This window comes from Gorilla gorilla, chromosome 14 (genome assembly GCF_029281585.2).
Source record: "Gorilla gorilla gorilla isolate KB3781 chromosome 14, NHGRI_mGorGor1-v2.1_pri, whole genome shotgun sequence".
Lineage (NCBI taxonomy): Eukaryota > Metazoa > Chordata > Mammalia > Primates > Hominidae > Gorilla > Gorilla gorilla.
The window spans coordinates 79,333,244-79,359,575 of NC_073238.2; the positions used below are offsets into that span (position 1 = coordinate 79,333,244).

The 26,332-nt window shown below is 36.1% G+C and overlaps 1 long non-coding RNA gene across 1 annotated transcript in view; it reads left to right on the forward strand.

The window, feature by feature from the left end:
- The first annotated feature begins 1,448 nt into the window (after positions 1-1,448).
- Positions 1,449-26,332, forward strand: part of LOC129526316 (uncharacterized) — a 78,690-nt gene continuing 53,806 nt past the window's right edge. The window contains exons 1-3 of the long non-coding RNA XR_008670977.2: positions 1,449-1,517; positions 3,319-3,345; positions 8,220-8,277. This is a non-coding gene — a long non-coding RNA (uncharacterized lncRNA). The remainder of the gene's footprint in view (positions 1,518-3,318; positions 3,346-8,219; positions 8,278-26,332) is intronic.

The window sequence follows — 26,332 nt, forward strand, 5'->3', positions numbered from 1 at the left end:
AAATTATAAGAGCATAGTTTAAGACAGTTGTCATGAAGGTGGGAAGACAAGGATAAGCAAAGGAGAGTTACAAATAACAGAAACTGTAAAGAAGATAAAGAAATTAAAGGCAATAATCAGGTTCCCCCCATGGGTAGATGAATATACGACAATCTTCAAAATATAAAATTCAGAGTTTTGCTCAAAATTATAGTAAAGAAAATCAATTGAGTTTTGGTCATTTTGAGGTTGAAGTGTCTTTTAATATTCCAGAGGACATGTTGGCATTCAACCACATATAGCTCCCTGGTGCCATAAAGTGAGGATTGTCTGGGAGAAAAATGTAGATTTAACAAGTAGTAAAAAAAAAAATTGTGAAAAAATGGACTCACATAGGTAACTCTTATAAATCCAGAAGTTCCATTAATAGGACATAGATTATTGTGTGAATAAAATATACCTCACATAAAAAAACATGAAAAAATTATTTATTTCTCATAAAAATGAGATAAAAACAGTGAAATGAACATTCTCATATATAAAATTGGGTAAGGTAAAAAATATTTTGGCAATAATTTTTGATTATTTTTGTGCCTTCATTGTAAGCATGAATTGGTACAAGTATTTGTAAGGATAGTTGTTGATTATGTATCAAAATATTAAATACGTTTATATTATTTGTTAAAACATTTTCATCTGTTGAAATCTATTTTGGTTAAATATGTAGAGATTTATCTTCAAATATAATTATTTAACATTTTTGTAATGTGGAGAAAGTTGAGTCTATTTCTACAATGGAATTTTTAAACATATTAGGTTGAATCTTTCTGGTGAGATAATATCTTTCAGTTTAAAAATTGTGGTTCTAAATAATTTTTTATGATATGTGGAAATGGCATATTGAATGCATTTCATAAATGTTTGATGACAAAATTAAGTAATATGGTATGCAAAAACTATATCACTCTGATCCAAATCACGCCTTGTATAAAACATTGCATAATTACATATGCATAGACACACGCACATAACAAAGAGATGGAATTTATATCTGAATGATTTTAGCTCCATGACGGTTTTCTGCATTTTATCATTTTCCTATCACAAACATGTTAATTTATAAATGTAAAGCATCACATTTCTCTGATATAACATTAATGATCTCTGCAGATAGTCTAAAGACAGTCTGTTTTGGCATAGTAAGATACCAAAATACTGTGAATTGTAAATGACTTTATGTGGCTTTGTAACCACCCAGCGGGTTCACCTTGCTGCTGCCTAGTCAGAGCTGACTTATCAAGACAGAAGAATTGCAATGAAGAAAGAGTAATTCACTCAGAGCCGGCTGTATAGGAGTTTCATTAGTACTCAAATCAATTTCCCTGAGCATTCGAGGATCAGAATTTTTAAGGATAATTGAATGGGGAGGGGCTTGGTAAGTGGGGAGTGCTGATTGGCTGGGTCGGAGATGAAATCACAGGGGGTCTAAGCGAGCATTTCTTGCTCTCTTCTGTTCCTTTGGTGGGATTACAGAACAGGTTTGTACATATTACTGGTCTGGGTGGTGTCAGCTGGTACATTGGAACTCAGGGTCTGCAAAATATCTCAGGCACTGATCCCAGGTTTTACAAAAGCAACGTTATTCCCAGCAGCAATGTGGGGAAGTTCAGAAACTTGCAGCTGGAACCTGCGTGGCCCCTAAACTGTAATTTCTAATCTCTAGCTAATCTGTTAGTCCTACAAAGGCAGACTGGTCCCCAGGAAAGAAGGGGTTTTTCAAGGAAAGGGCTATTATCATCTTTTTTCAGAGCTAAACTATAAACTAATCTCCTCTCAAAGTTGATTCAGCCTACGCCCGGGAATGAACAAGGGCAGCTTGGAGGTTAGAAGCAAGATGGCGTTGATTAGGTCACACCTCTTTTACTGTTTCAATTATAATTTTGCAATGGTGGTTTCAGCTTTGAAATCTCATTTTTCTTAATGAATTTGCTGATTCCATTTGACCTTTAGAGGAAAGAGAGATCAAAATACTTACTTCTTTTCAAATAAATGGAGTTATACAAAATCTTTAATAAGTAAACGTATCTGTGTTTATGTGATCAATGACAGAAACATATATGTTTGGCATTGTGAAAGAAAAATAAATCTCAGGATCTCAAAGTCAGTAAGCCAAGGGAAAAGTCGAGCTGGGAGCCAGGTCAGGCAAACCTGCCTCCCATTTTATTCCTAAATAAGATAGCTACAAAGAGAAAAGAGCTACATACCACCCTCACAATTTGCCCACAGGGAAATTCCTTGTAGGCCTCCAGATCTTTATCCTAAAACAATTCTGTTGAATTTCACCCTGGCAATGCAAACTGATAGCTTATCTTCACAGGTGCTGCAGACAGAAAATCATCCCTAGGCTCACCTGAGACAAACGCATGTCTGATTTCTTCCTCCATCCTATTGTGTATGCCAAAATGCAGATTCACTGAGCCACACTAAATTGTGTATTGATCAAAGACTCAAAATAATGCAAACTTTATCTTTTATCTACCTATGACCTAGAATTCCCCCTGCTCCCTTCCCTCTTCCAGATTTCCCACCTTACCAGACTGAACTAATGTATACCTTACAAGTATTGATTGATATCTCATGTCTCCCTAAAATGTATGAAAGCAAGCTGTACCCTGACAAAGCGAGCATATGTCCTCAGGACCTCTTGGGGCTGTGTCATGGATGCATCCTTCGCGTTGGCAAAACAAACTTTCTAAATTGATTGAGACCTGTCTCAGGTATTTTGGGCTCACAGCATAAATTCTATTCCACTTCTTTTGAGAGAAGCTTAAATGCATCTGGAGATGGGCCGTCAGTGTTAAGAATCTAATTGAAGCAACTAGTCATGAAGAAAAGAGTTAAGCATTTAATCACTTACTGTCATGCTTTAACAAGAGGCTAAAACCATAAAAAGGGTCAACCCCCTCCAATCCATTTCCTTTCAAAGAATGGCATTGCAGTGCAGGGTCAGGTGGATCAGCGCAGATGTGTGGGTCATTGCCCGGTAGAGAGAGCCTCCAAAAAAGGCTCCAACAGTTTTAAGGATTTTGGGGGTCAGGGGACGAAGGTGAAGGAGAGAACTAGGTATGGAAAATTACTGAGAATTGAGTCACAGCAGACAAAAGTTTCAGTTTCCTCTTTTCCCCTGATAAGGAGACCTCATTAGAAATGCCGGAAGAGGGCGTCAGATGAAGGCAAAGAGACCTAGGAATAAAGGTGACTGTGCTAGGAAGAACTGGGAAGAAACATGTAAGAATCAGAGATATTTATGGAAAATGATGATACTTTCTTTACTTCCAGGTATTAGAGGAATATGATTCGCAAGAGGTAATGGCCTAAGATTTTAATATCTATGTTTACTAGTATTATTCTAAAAGTAGACAAAATATTTCTTACTACAGGACTAACTAAGTCATTTCCATTTGCCCTAGGGTAATCTAATGAGAGCCAGATGTCTTGCTATACCTACTTATGACTGTACTGTGAGAGCCCCAAAATAGGGTCTAGGTGTTTATTCAGGAGAGGAACCCTTGTACCCTCACTCCTCCTAAGAAAGAAAGATGAACACACCACAGTATAAACAAATTCTCCTCTTGAAAACATGGGAAAGATTCTTGGTTCCTATGATTTAGAAATGTTACTAAGCATCTCTAGGGGAAGATATGATAGGGGTTTTCAAATTTAAAACATGGGATTAATCCCCTTTGGAATATAATTACATAGGAAGATAACATTAAATTGCTCTGGAAGTTTCTTGGCTATTCAGTTACCTTTTCCATCAGTTCAGGACCCTTCTCCTTGAAATTAAGTGGTCAAAAGAGATAAGAAAAAGATTTATATCTTTTGAATGAAAGCAAATAGTTTTAAGATTAAGGAAGCCAATGGCTGCAAGCCTAACACCTATAGCATGTGAGGAACAAATACTTCTGGGAGATACAAAAGCAAACATACTCTATTTCATAACATATAAATGTCCATAACTCTGGAGACCAGGACTTTGAAGGAAGATTGAAAATTGTGGGAAAGACTTGTCTTCCCTCAGTGACATAACTGAATCCTATAGAAAGTTTTTAGAGTGGTAGAAATAATAAGCTAGATAATTTCAAGGCAGATGTCCTTGAGAAAAGTGTCTTGTACCTCTCAATTATAATCAGAGACAGCTATCCAGTTTGCCTAATTGCCTAGTTGTTGGGCCGATTATGACAGTAGAAAATAAGGAAAATTTGCATTTTTAAAGAAACCTAAAAGGTGGCTATTTTTCTGTGAAAAAATATGAATTACAAATTATTAGAAAAAATACTAACTTTCTTTATGTCTTTTCTCTCACAAAGTATTAGAAAACATACTAACTTTTTTTTTTTTTGAGATGGAGTTTCGCTCTTGTTGCCCAGGCTGGAGTGCAACGGAGCAATCTCAGCTCACCGCAACCTCCGCCTCCCAGGTTCAAGTGATTCTCCTTCCTCAGACTCCCAAATAGCTGGGATTACAGGCATGCACCACCATGCCCAGCTAATTTTGTATTTTTAGTGGAGATGGGGTTTCTCCACGTTGGTCAGGCTAGTCTCGAACTCCCAACCTCAGGTGATCCACCTGGGGTTACAGGGTGTTGGGATTACAGGCGTGAGCCATCACACTCTGCCAGAATTATCATTTTTGATGTCTTTTCTCTCACAAAGTATTAGAAAAAATATTAACATTTTTGATATCTTTTCCCTCATAGTGTAACTGTGATAACTTAAAGATATTAGTACTTTAAGAATAATGTTAAGTGTCATTAAACATGTAAAAAAGAATGCATGATACAAAAGTTTATTAAAAAACTCAAGTATGCTTCTCTAGTCTATAAACAATAATGCTGCTTGACTCTGCACAAATTGGCAGTCATAAAAATTCTGTAAAAAGGCATTTTAAAGATATAATACTGAATTTCATGATCAGAAGGGCATGTATTGTTATTGTGAGCCTGTCAGATGATTAATGAGGATGAAGCTTCCAAAAATTAATTAGCTGAAAAGAACATCTACCGATTTCAGTAACTTTCCATGGAAAGCATACAATTTTATGACAAACATCTTCTCCTTTTGTAGCTATTACCTAGTAATTTTGTAGATCCCTAAATCTGAATGCAAATGAGCTAAGTGTTAACCCATCTAAAAAACGCAATTATTGTTTGAGTAAAATTATCATTATAAGAACATAAGTTTAAGGCTATAAAATTGATTATTTTTGCCAAGTATCTTCCATTCGAAAGTTAACGTGTACTTAAAACACTTTAAAAAATTTCTTCTGTCTTCCTAAATGTCAGTAATAGTCAGTACTTAGTGTTTGTTTAAAAAAAAAATGTATAAGATGTGTTTAATCCAAATCTCACCATGGCTTTCTATTGAGCTGTCATAATTTATCATCTATTTATCTAAGTTTTAAACTGCTTCTACATATAATTATTTTGAATTTATGGACAATAAGCTACATCTATGTTATTTAACAAAGCATCCACTAAAAAATTGAGCTTACTCAAAAGTGAATACAATAACAACAAAATACCAGATTTGATTTTTCTGGTATTTGATTATGTCACAGAAACTTTATCTCTTTTGTTACTTTATTAATCATTCTTTGACCAAAGATTTATTAAGGCCTTGCTATGTGCCAGAGAGTATGCTAGGTATTATGCTTTGCAAAGATTACTGAGCTTTGAATGAAATATATTGCATGATAATTAATCTCTTTGTCTTTGAAACCAGAAAGACTTGAGTACAAGTCCAATTCTATCACTTAGGGTTTGCGAATGACACTTCAGATGATAATTGTATACTTTTTCTTATTGCTATCTTAACTATACCTAAAATACCAATAATATAAATAACAAAATTATGATTTCAAATGAATATAGGCACAGAAATTATACCTTCACAAAAATTTATTGAAATAGGTCAAAGATATAAACATAAAATATAAAAATATAAAACTCCTAGAAAACAACATAGGAGAAAATTTAGATACCTTGGTTTGGCAATCACTTTTCACACATAAAAACAAAAGCATAACCCATGAAAAAATCTGAAAATGTGAACTTCATTAAAATTAAAACTTGTCATATGCAAATAATACTTGTCAAAGAATGGAAAGAGAGATCTCAGTGTGAGAGAAAATTTTTGCAAAATAGATGTGATAAAGGACTGGTATCTAAAATATATAAAGAACTCATGAAACTCAATAAAAAATAGCTAAAAATTTGCAATAAATCTGCACTGATACTTCATCAAAGAAGATCTACAGATGGAAAATAAGCATATAAGAAGATCAACATCATATGTCAGGTCATTAGAGATTTGCAAATTAAAGCAACAGTAAGATATCACTACATATCTGTTAGAATGGCCAAAATTTTCAATAATGACAATGCTAAATGCTGACTGGGATGTGGAGTAACAGGAACTGTCTTTCGTCGCTGGTGGAAGTGAAAAATGGTACAGCCACTGTGGAAGATGATTTCTTAGTTATTTACAAAAGTAAACATACTCTTGCCATACAATCCAGCCATTGCATTCCTTGATATTTACCCAAATGAGTTGAAAACTTATATATGCACAAAAATATTTATACCAGCTCTATTTATAATTGCCAAAACATGGAAATGACCAAGATATAGTGCAAGAGATGAATGAATAAACAAACACATACTGTATGATTCCAAATATATGACACTTTGAAAAAGTTAAAACCATAGAGACAGAGAAAAGATCAGTGGTTGATGAGGGTATGGGAGTTTGAGTAGAGACAAAAAAGAAGGAGTACAGGAGATGTGTAGGGCAGTAAATGTTTTTGTATGACACCGTGATAATTGAGAAGTCATTACATATTTGTCAAAACCCATAGAATGTATAACACAAACAATGAGCCCTAAACGATGAACTTTATTAACTTTAGTTAATAATAATATATCAATATTGGTTCATCAATTATATCAAGTATACCACACTAACAGAAGATGCAAATAATAGATCAACCTGTATGTGGAGAGACAGGGCATACGTGGGAACTCTATACTTTCTGTTTATTTTTATGTAAGGATAAAACTATCCTAAAAATAAAGTTCATTTCATAAAAAAAGATGAAGGGAAGATTCAGAGAAGACTGCAAAAAAATAGAGCTTTATGTGTTTTCATCTTGCTCTTGGCTCAGTGCATGATGAATAGATATAAGAACTATAAGGCAGTAGTGTTGCTGATGAATATGGTAAGGAAGATAATAAGAGAAAAAAGAGAAAATCTTAGATTGATAAGTGTCACTTTACCAAAAAAGAGCTTACCAAACTCAGAAGAATAAATGAGTACCTCCATTAGGGTTGGGAGATTGAGAACAACTATGTAGAAAGTTTTTATAGAAAAATGCCGTTTAAACTGAGATTTTAAGGACAAGTAAATTTGATTAGACAGAGCAGGAAGTAAAGAAGCTTCCCAGAGTAGAAATGGCATTTGCAAAGCAAAAGTATCATGAAAACTGGCAAATTTAGGAAAATGACTAGTAAATATGTCAGAAGTACTAAATGCATGACAAGATACAGAGATGAATTTGTAAGCCAGGAGTCCTTTAAAGATATTCTACAGATTACTTGGTTTATGTTCTAAAAGTTTAAACAATGAGTGTTGGAGTTATAATAATTAGCAATTTGCTTTCAATATTCAGATTAAAAAGTTATTGAATAGGATTTTCAGACTGCTTATCCAGCAATCTAGTATTCAGTATTTTTGAGGTTCATGAAAATGCATAATTTTAGGTGGGATTTTAGATTTGGGGTTAAACCTAAGATTAATTGCCAGTAGAGATAAACTAAAGAACCTACAGATATTTAGGTATTGAAGTACTTCAGAAAATTTTTATTGATTACTTCAACATGAAAGACAATAGTAAAATATGCATTTCTCATTTTCTCCTTCAAAAAATTTTACTGAGTGAGAATGAATGGGTGAAATTTTATTACTGCTGCTTTGCTATGATTGAAGTGTCCCCTTCAAAACTCAGTTGAAATGTAATTGTCATTGTGATAGTATTAAAGGTGGAATAATTAAGAGGTGATTAGGCCATGAAGGTACTCTCTTCATGAGTGGATTAAATGTTGTCATCATGGAAGTGTGTTTTTATCACAAGAATGAGTTGCTATAAAAAGCAAGTTTAGTTCTCTCTTGTTGCTTTCTTAGGCTTTCTTGGCTTTCTGCCTTCCACCATTAGATGATGCAGCAAGAAGACCATCACCAGGTACTGACACACCTTAATTTTGGACTTTCCAGCCTCCAGAAGCATGAGAAATAAATTTATTTTCTTTATAAATTACCCACTCTGTGTATTCTATTATTGCAACACAAAGTGGACTAAGACAGAAAATTGGGACCAAGAAATGGGACTGTTGCTATAAGAGATACTTGAAAATGTGAAATTGGCTTTGGAACTGGCTAATGAATAGGGGATGGAAGAATTTGGCAGAGTAAGCTAGAAAAACCCTAACACTCTGAACACTGAGTAATAAGGGCAATTTTGGTGAGGGCTTAGAAGAGCCTAGCTGTAGGGAAAGTCTGGAAATTCTTACAGATTATTTAAATGTTGTGACCAAAATGTTGGCAGAAATATGGACAATAAAGGTCACTTTGGTGAGGTCTCAGAGTAAAAATGAAATATCTTATTGGAAACTGAGGTAAAGATCATCCTTGTTATGTAGTGGCAAAGAATGTGGTTAAATCGTGTGCATGCTCTAGGGCTTTATGGATGGTGGAATTTTAAAGTGATGAATGAGGATAGCTGGTGGTAAAAATTTCCAAGCAAAATATCAAAGCAGCTGTGGAGCTGCTTTTAACTACATATAGTAAAATGCAGGAGCTAAGAAGTGACTTAAAGATGCAATTTCTAATTACAAAACAAACATAAAGATTTCAAAAATTTTTAGCATGGCCATATAAAGAATAAAAAAGCATTTTCAGGTAAACAAACCAAGTATATGACCAAAGGACAATTAGCTGAAGAGATTAGTATGTACAGAAGAGATAACCAACACAACGGGAGAATGACAGAAATAAAAAAAGGCATTTCCGATATCTTCAAGGATCCCCTCTTTTCCCCATCACAGGCCCAGAGATCTAGAAAAGCCAAATGGTTTTGAGGGATGGGCTCAGGGCACTCTCCATGGGCTCACTGCTTAGGGCCACCCTGGGTATTTGCTTCCCACACTGGTACAATACATCTTGGCAGCTCCAACCATAGCTCAAGTGGGTCCAGTTGTAACTTAGTTTCACATGCCATTCCACAAGATGCAAGCCATAAACCTTCACAGACTCCACATGGCGCCAATTCTTCAGGCAAACAGGATGCAAGAGCTCTGGGACATGGCTTCCTTTACCTACATTTCAAAGGAAGTTGTGGATAGCTTGGGAGCTCAGGCAGAGACTTAAAGACAGAACCACTGAAAAGAACTCCAGATAGGGCAATGCCTAGTGGAGCGGTGGGAGTAAGAACACTCTCAGAATGATACCCAAGAACTGTTAAGCTACCATCGTGCAGCACCAGCCTGGGAAATCTGCAGGCCCGACTCCAACTTGAGAGAGCTGAAGAGTATATTGAGTCCACTAAAGCCATGAAGGTGGAACTGCCTGAGGCCTTGGGGGCCAAACTCTCACCTTAGTGTGCCCAGGATGAAGTAAAAGGATATTATTCTGGAGCTTTAAGACTTGCAGTTGTTTTACCTTTTGAGTTTTAGACTTACTTGGAACCAATTACCCCTTTCTTTTTGCTATCTCTTCCTTTTGGAATGATAATGTCTATTCTATGCTGTCCCACCATTGTATATTGGAAGCACACAACTTGATAATTTCACACACTTGCACCTGGAGAGCAGTTTGCCTCAAATAAATTATTCCTTCAGTCTCATCCATACCTGATTTAAATGAGACTCTGGATTTTAGACTTTTGAGTTGGTGCTAGAATGATTTAATACATTCAAGGCTATTGACATGGATTGAATGATTTTAGTATATGGAAATTACATGAGTTTTAAAGGGCCAAGAGTAAAATGCTATGGTTTGAATGTCCCCTTCAAAACTCATGCTGACATTGAATTGCCATTGAGATGGTATTGAGAGGTGGGACTGTTAAGGGGCGACTAGGCCATGAGGGCTCCACCCCCATGAATAAATTAATGTCATTATCATGGGAGTAGGTTTGTAATCCCAAGAGTGAGTTATTTTAAAAGTGATTTTGGTCTTCCTGTTGCTCTTTTATGCTCCCATGCTTTCTATCTTGGAATGATGCCACAAGAAGTCCCTCACCATATGCTGGCCCTTGATATTAGACTTCCCAGGCCCCAGAAGTATAAGAAATAAATTTATTTTCTTTATAAGTTACCCAGTCTATAGTATTTTGTTAAAGCAACATAAAATGGATGAAGACTTGCTATTATCTTAACTTTTAAATAGAATCACTGAGGAGGCAATAATGGACAATTTGTAGGCGATTAAATATAAAATATATGACCAGAGAAATAATTTCCAAGGTTTATATGCTATAAGCACTCAACATAAGTATGTATATTCTGAAACACTGAATACATTTTTTCTAAATTATTTTATTTCCTGGATCAATAAATGATGTAACATTTTCTTACTTATACTTCTGTAAAGACTCTGCTACATGCAATTTATTCATTACTAACAATTAGTCACTATGAGAAACCTGTTTATACATCTGAAATCTTTTATAAATCTACTATGCCATTTAAAATGTATTTGCTATGACTATACTTTCTTCTTAAAATGCATTATTTATTTATTTATTTTGAGTGATGGTTTCTTTAGTGCACTTTCTCTCTCTAAGAGTAATGCTATCACCTTTTCATTTTTTTTCTTTTTTAACTAAACGCTAGCAGGACCCTAATAACAGTGATATATGACTCAGAAATCACAAGGTGATTGATGGCTGCCCATAGGTCTGATAATGACATAGTCTGAAATGAAAATACCATTTACTGATGTGAAAAATAGAGTTGTCCCTAAAGCCTCTAAAGCATCATTGTGTAAGTTCATAGAAAGTATCAGTAGTGATTATGGTCCAAGTATACCACAGTTAAATTTAGTCTTTGAGGCACCATTTGTTACTGTCCCAAGTACTTTTTTATAGTATCTATAAGCAGAATTCATGGTCATCCAAAAGAGATCAAACTTATAAGTTACTATATCAACTTCTAAAAGTTAACGAGCAGCCTGGGGACTTAAGATTTACTGTCAGTCCACCAAGAAATGTCAGTGCCCTAGAATATGAGGAGGCAAGTGTCATCTAACTGGATTTGTGAACTTTTCACTTTGCCATTCAGTAGACAGCAAACAGAAAATTAGTCTATAAATAATTGAACTTGATTTTTTTTTGAAAATCTATCACAGCATGTTAAAAGCAATTTTGTTCTTGAATTAGCTCTCCACAAGTAGTAAATATGTCAAACAGTCTTTAAATAATGCAACATATAAAGCAACAGATAAGAAGGTTTAATAAAGGAAAGGAAGACATTAGAAAATATACAAGATGCATGATTTTGTTGCTTGTATTTTCCTTCTCAGAAAATTGGAATATAAATTCTGTTTCAAAAATGCCGATTAAATGTAGACAATTTGCATAATGATATTTTAATATTCTCAGAAAGTGATTCAAACTTGTAAATAAACATTTCTAATATGACTTTATTCTATACACAAAAGAACATATGTTTTAACCTTATAAAGAAAGAAGATAGAGTTACAAGTTACTCAAATGGCTCATAAAGATATAGAAAAGGTATGAAGAAAATATTATTTCAATAAAATACCTGCTAATCAGACATACAAATAAAAAGACAAAAAAATTTTAGGTGGTTTTAAAGAACTGTATGCATAACACTAACAGGTTGGTTTTTTTGTTTGTTTATATTTTGGTATACATAATCAGGTAAAAAATGTATAATTTAACCCTGATCTAAATAAAATACTAGAGTTGATTTGAATATTTGGTATAAAATCTAAATTTATTGTCACTAGTGAGTATAAATACTTATGAAACTGAAAGTACTATGAAATAAAGGGTTGCATGCCAATAAATATCTATCAAAGGAATCATTAGTTTACTTAATTAGATTTATTGTTAAATATTTTTTAAGCTTAAATAATCTAAAACTTACAGAAAGTTGCAAAAATATCACAAATAATATTCTTATTCATGAGCTAGTTGAGTGTAAGTTGCTGACATTATGCTTCATTGTCTAAAAATACTTGGGTGTGCATTTATTGTAAATAAAAACATTATCCTACAAAACCTGATACAATCATCATCATCAGGCAAATAACACTGGGGAGGTAGTTTAAGACTATGGAATTATCTCATTCTTCATCAAACTTTTAATATTTACTTATTTCTTTCTATCAGTCTCTTTTCATACCTGCCTATCTTATTTATTGGCAAAAATCCCTTATTATCATTATTTATTTTGATACTGAATTTTTCCCAGATTTGTAGAGTGAAAGTCTCTTACAGGTAGCTTGTGTGTGACTTTGACATGTTTGCATTACATGTGAGCACATTCTTACTTCCCGTCATGTGTGTGGAACCTGTAATGCAAACATGTCAAAGTCACACACAAACTACCTTGAAGGGACTTTCACAGTCTTACTTCCTGTCTTGTGTGTGGAACACAGACACACACACACACACAGACACCATGTTCCAGGTCATTTTCTAGTTTTCTACTCAGCCTTGCAAACAGTCTTTTCTCCAAGGAAACTTGGTTCCTTTTAAGGGAGAATGGTATTATATAGTGCTATTTATAAACTGTTATTGATAAATGGTATTAATAAACTGGTATGTATGCAACATACACGTGCATGTGTTTTTATACATACATATGTACACATATGTATATGAATAATATATATACACATATGTATAAATATATATGTGCTGTATATATTTTACATATATACACACCTCCATGCATGTATGTATATCTACATATATATATGCATATACATGGAGGTATGTATACAGATATATATATATAACATGCAGCTATAAGTTCACATCTCAAATTTCTATCCAAAACTACAATGTTTATTTTAGTTTTCTCTCTTAACATATTTGTGCCTTTCTGCTTTCTCAGTGAAAAAGCTGTATATAATCATCTTAAATCAATTTACTTGTTTGACAAATCTGATTGTATATACTCAACTCATTACTGCTACTGTTCATGCTTCTTGCAGAAATACCTGCCTCAACCTACTAGGTTTCAATCTCCTCCATTTTCATGATAATTTGAAGATACCTGACACATAGTAAGTGTGGAGATAGTTGAGAAAACAAACTGGGGTAGAAAATATGGCTTGTTAGCCACCATCCATTTCAATATTCTAAAATGTCTTCTTCCTTAGCAAAATTCAAAATCTAAAAACCGTATTTCCCAGAATCCTTTATATTGTTGTTCTTGGTTTGATTTAACTGACACCAGATAGATGTACTCCTGCAATTTTGACAAATGGAAGGGAAGAATATTTTGTAGGCCACTCTTGCTATTTCTTCAGGTACCTATCATCATGGAGGTTTTCAGTGTTTTTCTCTCAGCTTCCTGGTACTGATAGTTTCTGATCATGGTGGCTTCTAATCATAATTGCCTTACTTAAATTGTGTTTGTCTAATCATAGCTCTGTAGTCAGTAGTAGTTATGGCAGCTTTCTAAATAGGGTGCCAGAGCTGCCTTAGCTACCTGGTTCTTTAGAATAATCCCAATGTCATTTCTAAAATCCAAGCTAAAGTTTATTTATTTAGGTTTCCCAATGGTATTGTAATGCATTTCATAGAGAACAATATTTTCTTTCGGACAGAAAATATATTCCATAAATGTAGGAATATGGTCTATTTTATTCACTGATACATGCAGACACAAATACCTAAAACAATGTTTGGTCCCAAGACTGCGCTTAACATGGCAATAAAACCCTGAACATAATCACTTGATAACATTTTATTTTTCTATAGACTCCATGCAATTAGAAATTCAGTCCATCTCACTCACTATACATTTCTCTTTTCACCATAAAGTGTCTCAGCTTTTGGTCTATTCAAGACACGTATTTCAAGAAACCAGATGTCAATCATGGACTACCAATACATGACCTTCTTATGCTAATGGAAACCTCTTTTGCAAGAAAGTGATGTTATTCTTCTGAAAATTTAGGGGTCTGGCTTATTCTAAAACATTTCTGGAGATATATTAATTTGAATCCGTTGGGCTACTGTATCCAAGTAAAGACAAAGGCAAGTTGCTTTTTAGAGTACTTGCTATATTCCATTGTTCTGTGTGCTGGGATATAAACGTTGCAGGAAAACAGATAGAAATGCCTGTCTTTATGAAGGCATGAAGTTTGGAAGAGAGGTAGTGTACATGATTGGTATGAAATAATATAACCTATTAGATGATAATTATTGCAAAGAAGAAATATAAATGCAAATGCTGGTCCTTTTCCATTTGGGCCTTTTAACTTGGATTTTATAACACACTAGATCCAAAGATGTTTGAAATGCTTTTGGCAGATGAGTGATAAGCATAATAGGAAAATAAATAGAAAAGATCTAGATTTATTTCTTCTTTGGAAAATACATATTTTCTTTATGAAAAACTCCTGGACTTTTTAGGTCTTGAGCAATCCTGAATTTCTAACAGTAAGTTACCATGTAAGCATGCAACATGAGCTAGCCATATTGAGTAGGGTGTGATACAGAAACCCAAAAATATAGGTGGATGTAGTAGCAAGATTCTACTGTTACTTGGAAGTTGACTTTGCAAGGAAAGATTCAAGCAAATTTTTACTTTGCTAATAAATTGGGTGAACATGTGGCTTGTGCTTTCCATGCACCTACTTCTGATTCAGTGACACGTCTTCCTCAATACACACATAGGATTCCCAGAGAAATTTGTTATGATCTTTTGCCTGAAGAAGAAACAATTGGCTTTGATTTATGCATTTTGCATAATATGCTAGTACCAGCTGGGATTAGACTATTAGAGCATGGAAGCTCCACTTGAGGGTGTTCTGGAAATATGAAAAAAAATTGAATCTCTTTTAATGGGCTAAACTTCAAGCTGTACAAACTTCAAGCTGGTACAGTGCTGTCCACCGTAGAAGGGGAATTGTTTAGAAGTACCAGTCTATGATTCATAGACAGTTGCTAATTGCTTTGTAAATATATCAGGTATTTGCCATTATTGAGAATATGAATTGGTTACAAGGAAGTTTGGGTTATGCAGCTGGAACACTTAAAATGGCTTAACATAATAGAAATATTTCCTTCCATTCTGAATGTTGACTAATTATTGTAATAAACAGATGGTCAAAGAAGACCTATTCTGTGGATGGTTTCTGTAGTTTTATTGAGTAATTGTTATAGCACAAGCATTTTCTGTGGGATTGCAAACATTACATAAAATAAACAAAAATGCCTATTTTCACATAAACTTTCTAAAGTTGTGGAGAGAGAAAAGGGACACCATCAATATAAAAATATATAATGCATTGGATAATTCCTATGGTTTGAAATGCCCCTCCAAAATTCAAGTTGAAACTTAGTACCCAATGAAGTATTATTAAAAGGTAGGCCCTTTAAGGGGTGATTAGGTCATGAGGGGTCTGCTCTTTCGAATGGGATTCATGCCTTTATAAAAGGACTCGAGGGAATCTGTTAGTCTCTTTTTGTGCTTTTGTCCTTCTATCATTTGAGGAAACAGGGAGAAACCACCATAAATGAGATCAGCAAACTCTAAATCGGCTGTGACCTTGATCTTGGACATCCCAGTTTCCACAACTGTAAGAAATAAATTTTTATTGTTTATAATTTGTTCTTAGTAAAGTCTAAGGTACTTTGCTATAGCAGCAGGAACTAAGACAGAAATTGGTACCAAGAAGTGGGGTGTGGAAGCAGCTTTAGAACTGGATAATGGGTATAGGTTGGAAGAATTTGGAAGTGCAGTCCAGAAAAGGTCTATATTACTGTAAATGAAGCATTAGGGAAATTTTGGTAAGGGCTCAGAAAAGGAGAACTGTAGAGAGAAACTATATCTTCTTAGAGATTATCTATGTGGTCATAAATGGAAAGTTGATAGAAATATAAACAGGAAAGGCAATTTTTTTTTTTTTGAGATGGAGTTTCACTTTTGTTGCCCAGGCTGGAGTGCAGTAGTGCGATCTTGGCTCACTGCATCCTCCGCCTCCTGGGTTCAAGCAATTCTCCTGCCTCAGCCTCCCAAGTAGCTGGGATTACAGGCATGCACCACCACGCTCACCTAATTTTGTATTTTTAGTAGAGACGGGGTTTCTCCATGTTGGTCAGGCTTGTCTGGAACTCCTGACTTCAGGTGATTCCCCCGTCTCAGCCTCCCAAAGTGATGGGATTACAGGCATAAGCTACCGCTCAGGAAAGGCAATTCTTATGAGATCTCACGTGGAAACGAAGAACATGATATTGGAAACTAGAGGAGAGGCCACCCTTGTTATAAAGTGGCAAATATCTTGGCTGACTTATCCCTGTCTTAGTACTCTATAGAAAGCAGAACTTAAGAGAGATGAACTAGGATATTTGGTGGAAACAATTTACTAAGTAAAGTGTTAAAGGTGTGGCATGGCTTCTTTTGACTCCTTATAATAAAATGCAAGACAGAAAAAAAAAACAGAATTTTTAATTAAAAGGGAAGTAGAACTTAATGAATTGGAAAATTTTCAGCCAGGCCTAGTGGTAAAAAAGGAGAAAGTGTGTTTAGGACAGAATACCAAGGGTGTAACCAAAGGAACACCTGAAGAGAAGATGAGTTTGAATAGAAAGATGCCAGATGCTATTCATTAAGTCAATAGAACAATAACCTCAAAGGTAGTTCAGAGAGTGTCAGGGTCTGAATGTAGAACAATTTCAAGGGAGGGGCCCAGAGCACCTGTGTGACCTCAGGATTCATTACCCAGGGCCTCTTCAATTTTCTGCCCCATGCATTCTGGTGCAGTACTCCTCAGCCAATCCAGATGTGGTTCAAGCATGCCCATATCCAGCTTAGATTGTCCCTCCAGGAGGCACAGGCAATAAATCTTGATAGTATCCCTGTGGTGCTAACTCTGCCCAGGCAGACAACTGCTATAGAAATGGAGCCACTGTAGAGGGCTTCTACCAGTGCAATGCCTAGTGGAACCTTGGCGTTGGAGCCATCACAGACAGTCTCAATTAAAGCATTGCCTAGTGGAGCTGTAGGGTCAGGACCACTGTAGACAGCATCCACTAGGGCAATGTCTAGTGCAGCCGTGGACATGGGGCCACTTCTGGGACCCCAGCACTGAAGAGCAACCAGTATGCAACTCCAGCCTGGGAAAGACACAGGCATAAGACTCCAACCTGTGAGAACTGCAATGTGTACTGTGTTGAACAATGCTGTGGTAGTAAGGTTTCCCAGAACATTTGGTTTCCAACTCTGGGTGCCCCAGTGTATCTGGAAGGCAGAACACGGAGTCAAGGAATATTATTCTCCACCCTTAACATTTAAGGTTGTTTTCCCTATTAGATTTTGTACTTCCTTGGGACCTATTACCCTTTCCTCTTTTGTAATGGGAATGAACATTTAAAAAATTTACCAACTACCTTCCCATCTGCCATTTATTTGCCTTTCCTCAAGGGACTCAAACTCTTTTCCTGTCTTGTCACTTCTCTAAAAATGTTCTGCATTTTATTGAAGATGCCATGTATGCTGCAATTCAAAGTTATCTCTTTGAGAACTATTCATTCTCTGGTGTCTCCTGTGTATATATAAAATGTTCATGTTGATAAACTTTTGTCTTTCTCTTATTAGTCTGTCTTTTAAAACAGGAGTCTGTTCCAACTAAGAAATTATGGAGGTTAGGTTTCCCCTGCACAAGGTTGACATCTTTCTTTCCATAGGTAACCATTTTTTTTGTCTACTTACTAAATCTGAGAATTGTTAATATAACACAATTTAACACAAATTTCAAAAATATGAAAAAGTATTTCATGACAGTTATATAGACAAAAAAACTAAAATAAGAAGAAATGAATTAAAACTGATAATATAGGAAATCACAAAACATAACCAATGTAAAACATATTCTTTGTTTCAATATATTTTTGTAAATATTTAAAATAGTTTGGTCCAAGGAAAATGTTGTGACCACAATTTGAAAAGAGAAAATATATAACCATTGAAATTACTGATCCTTTAAGTCTTATACTAAAAAAAAATAAATAAATATGAAATGTGTGATAAAATCAATTTCTCAGTACCTGGATGAGAAAAGGTTACTCTGAAGGGCAAGACTACAACTGAGAGTGATTGTTCATTTGCTTAGTGACCTGAAGAATAAGTGGCACTTTTTGGAATTTTCTTGGTTGGAGGGAGTAATACTTGCCCGCTTTTGCCAGCAAGTTTGCCTCCTGGCCAGTCAACAGGCGAATTAGTCTGGTCTATTTTAAAGAGGTAATTTATCCCTGGAATTAGTTAATACCAGCAATGGCTTTGTAAAGTACAAGTCCTATCAAACTAATCTAAACTTGATCAATCAAGGGCAAGCAATAGATGCAATCTTTCTTGACATGACCAATGATTTTGGTGCTAACTCACATGAAATATTTCTCAGAAAACTGGGAAAATGTGTTCTTGTTAGAGCCTGATTTTTAGTTCACTGTACAACTGTTTGGTCCTGCAAAACAAATATTCACTGCCTTTTTGGCAATCAAAGAATAATAACAGCAAGAACAATAACAAACATAAAAAGCATATAAGAGGAAAGAACAAATATCCTTTATATGTTAACTAAATTTAATTTTACTTACTAACAATGATAATGTCTATTATATTTAGAGTAATGTTGGGCACTTTACATCCAAGTATGTGCTAGTTTACAGTGGGTCAACCATGTGTTAGGTATTATTATAAGGATGCTAAATTTATTTCTGCTTAAGAGCCAAAATTTGTAAACCATGGCTATAGCTCCTAAACTGATGATTACTACATTCTATTCCATCATCTCCCAATGCATCATTTTTAATCCGAATTTTTTGTTTCCCTCCCTTGAAACAAAATAATGTTGCACTTTCTCAATGTATTTTTTGGAAGGGGTAGATAATCCCTATTCCAGGCCACTCTTATTCACCTGTTAGATAACTGAAATGTATACACAAATACAGATAGCTTTAATTGGCATCAAAAATATGTATTTCCTACATAAGCTTGCACTTCTTTGACCCCTTTTTCTAAGTGTTTGGCTTCTATTTTTTAAGTAGACCAGAAATACTTCTTCACTAGAAATGTTTCCAAATCCATAATTCTGATATCAAAGAATCATTTTACTGCATTTCAGAGTTGGAAGGGATATTTAAGTTTATTTAATTTAGTCACTCTTTCTGGGCTTGAATTCCTTTAAAAACATCAAATCAAACTTTTCAGTTAAATTCAATTAGAATTGCATTTATTGAGTACTTCCCCTTTAGCTAACACTATGCTAGGCACTAAATGTACAAAGATAAGTATAAAGTTCCAGCCTTAGATACTCATTATTTAATGAAGAGGTAGGGATACGCATAAAAACAGATATAAATCGATAAAATTAATTTATTAGGCAGGGCATGGTGGCCCATGTCTGTAATCCTACCACTTTGGGAGGCCAAAGAGAGAGGATCACTTGAGGCCAAGAGTTCAAGATCATCCTGGACAATATAGTGAGACCCTGTCTCTATATTATCTTTTCTTAAGTAGCCGGGTGTGATGGTGCATGTGTGTAGTCCCAGCTACTCAGGAGGATGAGGTGGGAGGATTGCATGAGCCCAGGAGTTTAAGGCTGCAGTGAGTTGACTGTGCCACTGCACTCCAGCCTGGGTGATGGAGCCAGACCCTGTCACTGAAAAACAATAAAAATAAAAGTAAAAAATTAATTTATTAAAGTTTTCATGGTATATAATAATAGTACAGGGTATAGATACCCTAACATTGTCTGAGGAAGCCAGAGATTTTCAAATAGAAGATTAAATTTAGGACAGGACATAGTGGAGTAGGAGGAGCCACAGGAGGAGTCTAGAAAACAGGCAGTCTGATAGAGCGTCTTATTCACATACGCATAATGAGGAGCAACTCAATACAGTTGAGACATAGCACTTGTCATATCACATCAAATTTTGTTTTTTGCCCAATTGTCTCTGAATAGATTGAAAGGATTTGCAAAAAAAAAAAAAAAAGTACTTTATTTTCCTATTCCTAGTTCCCAGCAAAATATCTACCAAATTGGTAATTTTTTTTAAGAAAAATTTACCAGACTTTATAAAATCGTGACTCATAATCATTAATGGTGTAGCTGGAACCATAGGTTTAGATGAGATCACTCATAATGTCTATATAGAGTCAGATGAAATGTCTGAAGATTTAACTTACTATATATCAATATTGAAAGGTGAGAATGAGTAAAAAAAAAACTACACAAATAATTAAAAAGAGTAGTTAAACACATTAGGAGATAGATATATTAATGCAAAGGCAACTAAGATAGACACATTTTTCAAGAATATGTGTGTAGGCAGAATGGTAGCAAAATGTTAAGCAAAGGAAATGTATTCATTAATGAGAACTGGTAGAGGGTATCTGAAGACCTTTGGGGAATTGTTTCATAAAGGGGTTGGGATTTAACTCATTATACTGAGCTGAGGAGTAAACTAGCGGTAAGAAATTACATCAAGTAATTCTTAGAGTAGTCCTATAAGGCAGGTTCCGCACACATCTCATATTACAGGTAAGAGCACTATGATTCTAGAGCTTGGAGAATTAAATAATCATGGGCATTTCAGCTAATTATCTGCATAGCTGAGATATGAATCCAGATAACTGACTCATGGTGGTGTGTTAGACCTGGCTCAAATTCTCAACAGCCATTTATTAAATGTCTAGAAAATGTGAAAGCCAATGGTCAAACCATTGGTAGTTGGAAATATGACGTGAGGTCGTGTTGAGAATATTTACACCACAAAAATTGAGAAGCACTATGTCAAAACCTTTTTTTAGTTTGTATTTTTTAGTAAGATAGCCAGTTTACTGCCAAATCACTGCAGGGTCCACATTATTAACTACTCCTGTACTATGTATTTAGGTCTAAGAGTAGTTTATAATGAAAGAAACTTATGTAGACTCAAACTTAAGGTGTTGTACTCAAACATATGTTGTTGTTGTTGTTGTTGTTATTATTATTATTATTATTATTATTTTGGAGACGGAGTCTCACTCTGTCATCCAGGCTGGAATGCAGTGGTGTAATCTCAGCTCACTGCAACCTCCACCTCCTAGATTCAAGTGATTCTCCTGCCTCAACCTCCCAAGTAGCTGGGACATAGCACATGTCATATCACCCACCACCACACCTGGCTAATTTTTGTATTTTTAGTAGAGATGGGGTTTCGCCATGTTGGTCAGGCTGGTCTTGAACTCCTGACCTCAGGTAGTCCACCTGCCTCAGCCTCCCAAAGTTCTGGGATTACAGGCGTGAGCCACCGTGCCCAGCCATATTCTTATTTTTGATGGCAGCAACAGCCCATCTAGAACAGCTGGTGCAAGGATGCCAGCTGCAGCAGGGGAGGTGGGGCCAGGGCTGCATGCTCTGCAAAGCCAGTGGGAGCTTGAAATAGGCAAGATCCCCATCCCGTACCAAGTTAGTGAGGCAGGAGTTCAGATTTTTGGGTGCCACCACAGCTGCCCAGCCATGGCTCCATATCCCAGCACCCCTGCACTTTTGGAGGCCCAGGAGAACCCCTGCCCCTGCAGGCTCGAAAGTGCCTGTTCCCACTCCCTATCCTTTCTGGGCTCCTGATGCCTGCTCCAGGGCCAAGCAAATTTGTGGACAATTCTGGGTGGTGTTACAACCTGGCTGGGTGGGCATACACTCAGGGTGGTGCTAACATACCAGTCCCTGCTACCTTGGCCCTCTCTGGACTTTGGGCACCAATGAGAGCAGGAAGGGAGCCAGAGGCACTGAGGGTTGCTCGGCATGGGCCTCCAGGAACCTCTTGGCGCAGATAGCCTGGGCTCTGTGGGTGGCATGTTAAAGGCAGACAGGTTCTTAGGTGGGAAGGTGTGGGTCCCTAGTGAAACCCCACCTTCAGGCCAGGGACATCTGAAGCCTGGGTTCTGCATTGCCAGTTCTGAGCAAAGTCTGCTCCCAGAATGAGAACTTCATTGATGACCTTCAGCCAATCAGATGGTGCTTTTTCCAGGCCTGCTGGTGGCTGCCCATGGACTTCCTCCATTCTGAGCATGCACTTCCTCAGCATGCACTTCCTCCATTCTGAGCACATAGAAACCCCAGACTCAGCCAGACTCACTCATTCATTGGGATAAACTGCCTGCAGAAAGGAGCTACCCTCTATAGGTCTCCTCTCTGCTGAGAGCTGGACATTGGTCAGGATATCTTGCTTGAGGAAAGGAGCTATGCACTTCGGGTCTCCTGAGAGCTGTTTTGTTGCTGAGTTAAGCTCCTCTCTGACTTGCTACCCTCCGGTTGTCCACATATTTCATTTTTCCTGGATGTGGGACAAGAACTTGGGACCTGTCAAATGACTGAAAGAGCTGTAACACAAACAGGGCTGAAATACACCCCCCTCCCCCACCTCCACCACATTGTGGGTGACAAGGAGAGAAGAGCTGTTGCCCTTCAGGGAGTGCAGACCTAGGGGCTCCCCGAGCCAGAGCTGTGACACCGTCTTTGGGGCTCTGTGGTTCCTGGTGTCTCCAAACTTCTGGGTGCCACCACGTTTCCCTGGTCCAAATGTGGGTACCCGCAGCAGAACCCACTTGTGGTACATCTGATCCTTGCACAGAGTTGGTGCCCGTGCTGGCACCTGGAGCTGCCCAACCCACCACAGCAGCCAGCATGGCTGGCTGTATGTAGTGAGTGTCCGGACACCACGTTCACTCACTCACACAGCACTTGCCTCTCTACACCTGACTTGCCCTTGGCAGGTGTGGGATCCAGTCTGGTAGTGTGAGCCAAGCAGGCCGGAAGAGCCCAGTGGGCCTGAGCAAAACTCGAGCAAAGGCCCCACTGGTCACAGAGGTTTCCTGCTGGAAAAGTGTCACCCTACGGATCCTGTGACATTTGGCTTCTATGTTTTAGGATGCAAGATATGTTCCAGATCTATAAACTTCTGAAGTACCATTTAAAATGTATAGAAGTTATCTTACAAACAAATGCTGAGGCAGGGAATTTTCGTATAATGAAAATGTTAATTTTCATTGGCATTGTTTGACATTGAAAAACTGGATACAAACTAAAAACTTTCATACATTGAATACTATGAAGGTTTTAAAAAGAATAAAGCAGTTTTACATATTTGCATAGGGAATAATCTCTAGGATATATTATTAAATGAATACAACCAAGTGCACAGAATTGCATTTAATATGTCATTTGTGGCCAATATTTAAGTACAGGTATATATGCATAGAGTATGTATGAAATGTTTTATAAGAAACTGGTAGAAGTAGCTTCATTTGGGAAGGAGCATTGGGAAGCCTAAAGAAAAAATTTGGAGTAAGACTTCTCATGTATTGCTTTGTGCTTGGATTACCTATTAAAATAATTCAGTAAAAATGTTAAGAAGATGTATATTTAATGAAGGACTGTTAACAGATATGAAGACTTTCCAATTTTAGATATTTTAATGTTTACATAGATTTTTAAAATTATAGATATCTTCAGAACCAGCTTTCTTACTGTACTCCCCCATCCCCTCCCCCAAATATGCCCCTAAGGAACTCCTGGAAATCCCTTTAACTCATTAAACTGTAAATTTTTGACCCTTGATGGCTTATTGCTAGATTAACCTAAGCACTTATATTTTTAGTAGAAATCAGTGGTACCTTTGATCTCTCTGATAATACCCCAAATTTGCTACACACCAAATATTATTTAGTCTTCTCACAAGGAAAAGTGTTTCCACTTTTTCTTTAAAACTCTTATTGCTGCTATATTAGGTAATGTTTTTAGCAGTAAGACTATTACTATTTCCTCTTTCCTAACATTGTACCATCCCACTCTATTTTTAATGTATTGCTGTATTTATTTTTCTAAATCACTAATTTGTGTTACCCAATTAATTAAAATGTTCAATCAATGGCTTCTACTCTGTACAAAATAAAGGGCAAATACTTTAATCTCCTAGTCAAATCTCTTTACATTGTAGTTTGGAATTAATATAATATGATCAATGATTTAAATTAGGACCAGGTACATGAAGAGGACTCACTCAAGATATGGAAGAAGTTATTGAGCATTAATGTGAGGATGCAGTACACACAAAGTAATATAAAAGAACAAAAGTGGCTGGGCGGAGTGGCTCACGCCTGTAATCCCAGCACTTTGGGAGGCTGAGGCAGGCAGATCAGGAGATCAGGAGATGGATGTCATCCTGGCTAACACAGTGAAACCCCGTCTCTATTGAAAATACAAAAAATTAGCTGGGCATGGTGGCGAGCGCCTGTAGTCCCAGCTACTCGGGAGGCTGAGGCAGGAGAATGATGTGAACCCGGGAGGCGGAGCTTGCAGTGAGCCGAGATCGTGCCACTGCACTCCAGCCTGGGTGACGGAGCAAGACACCGTCTCAAAAAAAAGAAAAAAGAACAAAAGTTATGATAAAATGATCTAAAATCATTACAAAATATAAACTTCAGTAGATCAGAGAGATCTTACTAGTTGGTCAAATGGCACCCCTTTTTAACAGTAGAAACAGCATCTTTCTGTCTATAAGGCTATGGAACAAAAAGACACCACCAAAAGGCTGATAAACTGAATATAGATATTGATTCACGGAATGTTTCTCTCACAGACTAAGTTAAATGTTCCATCTCTCAGGTCATCATATCTGTGAAATTGTATGCATGACTAAACAGGCAGTTTTGAAATTGACATTGCTGAGTACTATCTGCCACAAATACAAAGGTCTATATAGATATAAATTAAAATCTGTATCACAAGCAAATTCCAAATCTAATTGTCTCTATTTATTTGCTAATGCAGGTCATTAGTGGCCAGGTCCTTGAGAAATCAGGTTTCATATTCACTTACTTATGTCTGCTGTAATCTCTTTATCTCACATTTATCATATTATTTGTTATTTATGATAGTCTACATTCTTACATTGTAGATTTATTTATTATTATTTTGCTATACAATCTTTAATATCTCTAGAATTTACTTTTATATATGTTAATATATGGATATCTATTTGTCAATCTATCTTATCTATCCTGTCTATCATCATCATCATCTTCTACTAATGTTTTCAATTCTATTTGCTCGAAAAAAATTGCAGATTTTTTTTTTTCATGAACTAAGGTAGATCCTATATCACATTTTAAAATCACTATTTAGGTACAATATACATAAAAAGGGTATAAACCACATAGTTCACAACTGGATAAGTTTTCACAAATTGAACATGCCTATGTATCCAGCACCCAACCCAAGAAATAGAACATTAACACATCACCTTTCAGGCCCCTGCTGCCATTCTTTCTTGTCCTTTACCCCAAGTGTAACAGCACAGAAAAATTCATCTGTTTCTGTGGTTTATACAAATATAATTATACATCATAATTTTTTGTTGCTTTTAGCTTTCTTTGATGAAGAGTATATTTGAAGGATTCATGTATTGTTCCATGTCCTGAGAGACCATTCATTCTCATTGCAGTAGAGAGTTGGTATGTTAGTATGTCACAATTTATTTATCCATCCAACTGCTGGTGGACATTTGAGTGATTTTCAGGTTGTGACTATTAGAAATAATGTTAATATGAACAGACAGCACATATCTTCCTAGGTATGCATTTCTGATGGCTATATGCCCAGGAGTAGAATTACTGGATCATAGGAAATGCATATGTTCAACTTTAGTAGGTGCTTTCGAGCACTTTTCCAAAGTGTCTGTAACAATTTACAGTCACACCATTACTTGTGTATGAAAGTTCTAGTTGCTCTAAATTCTTGCTATCAATTACTTAGAATTTTTTATTTCTAGTCATTTTAGTGGGTGAGAGTAAACACTTTTGCAGGTATATCTTAACGCAGTATTTATGATAAATTACTTCCTATTGATCTGTGGATCATCGTGTACTGACTGATATTCCAACTAGAGTATATTTGTATGACTGCTCACTGCATTTCCCTCCCAAATTATTACTTTTCTCATGGGTTTGTGCAAATGTACTTTAGAATAATATTCCTAGAAATTTTGT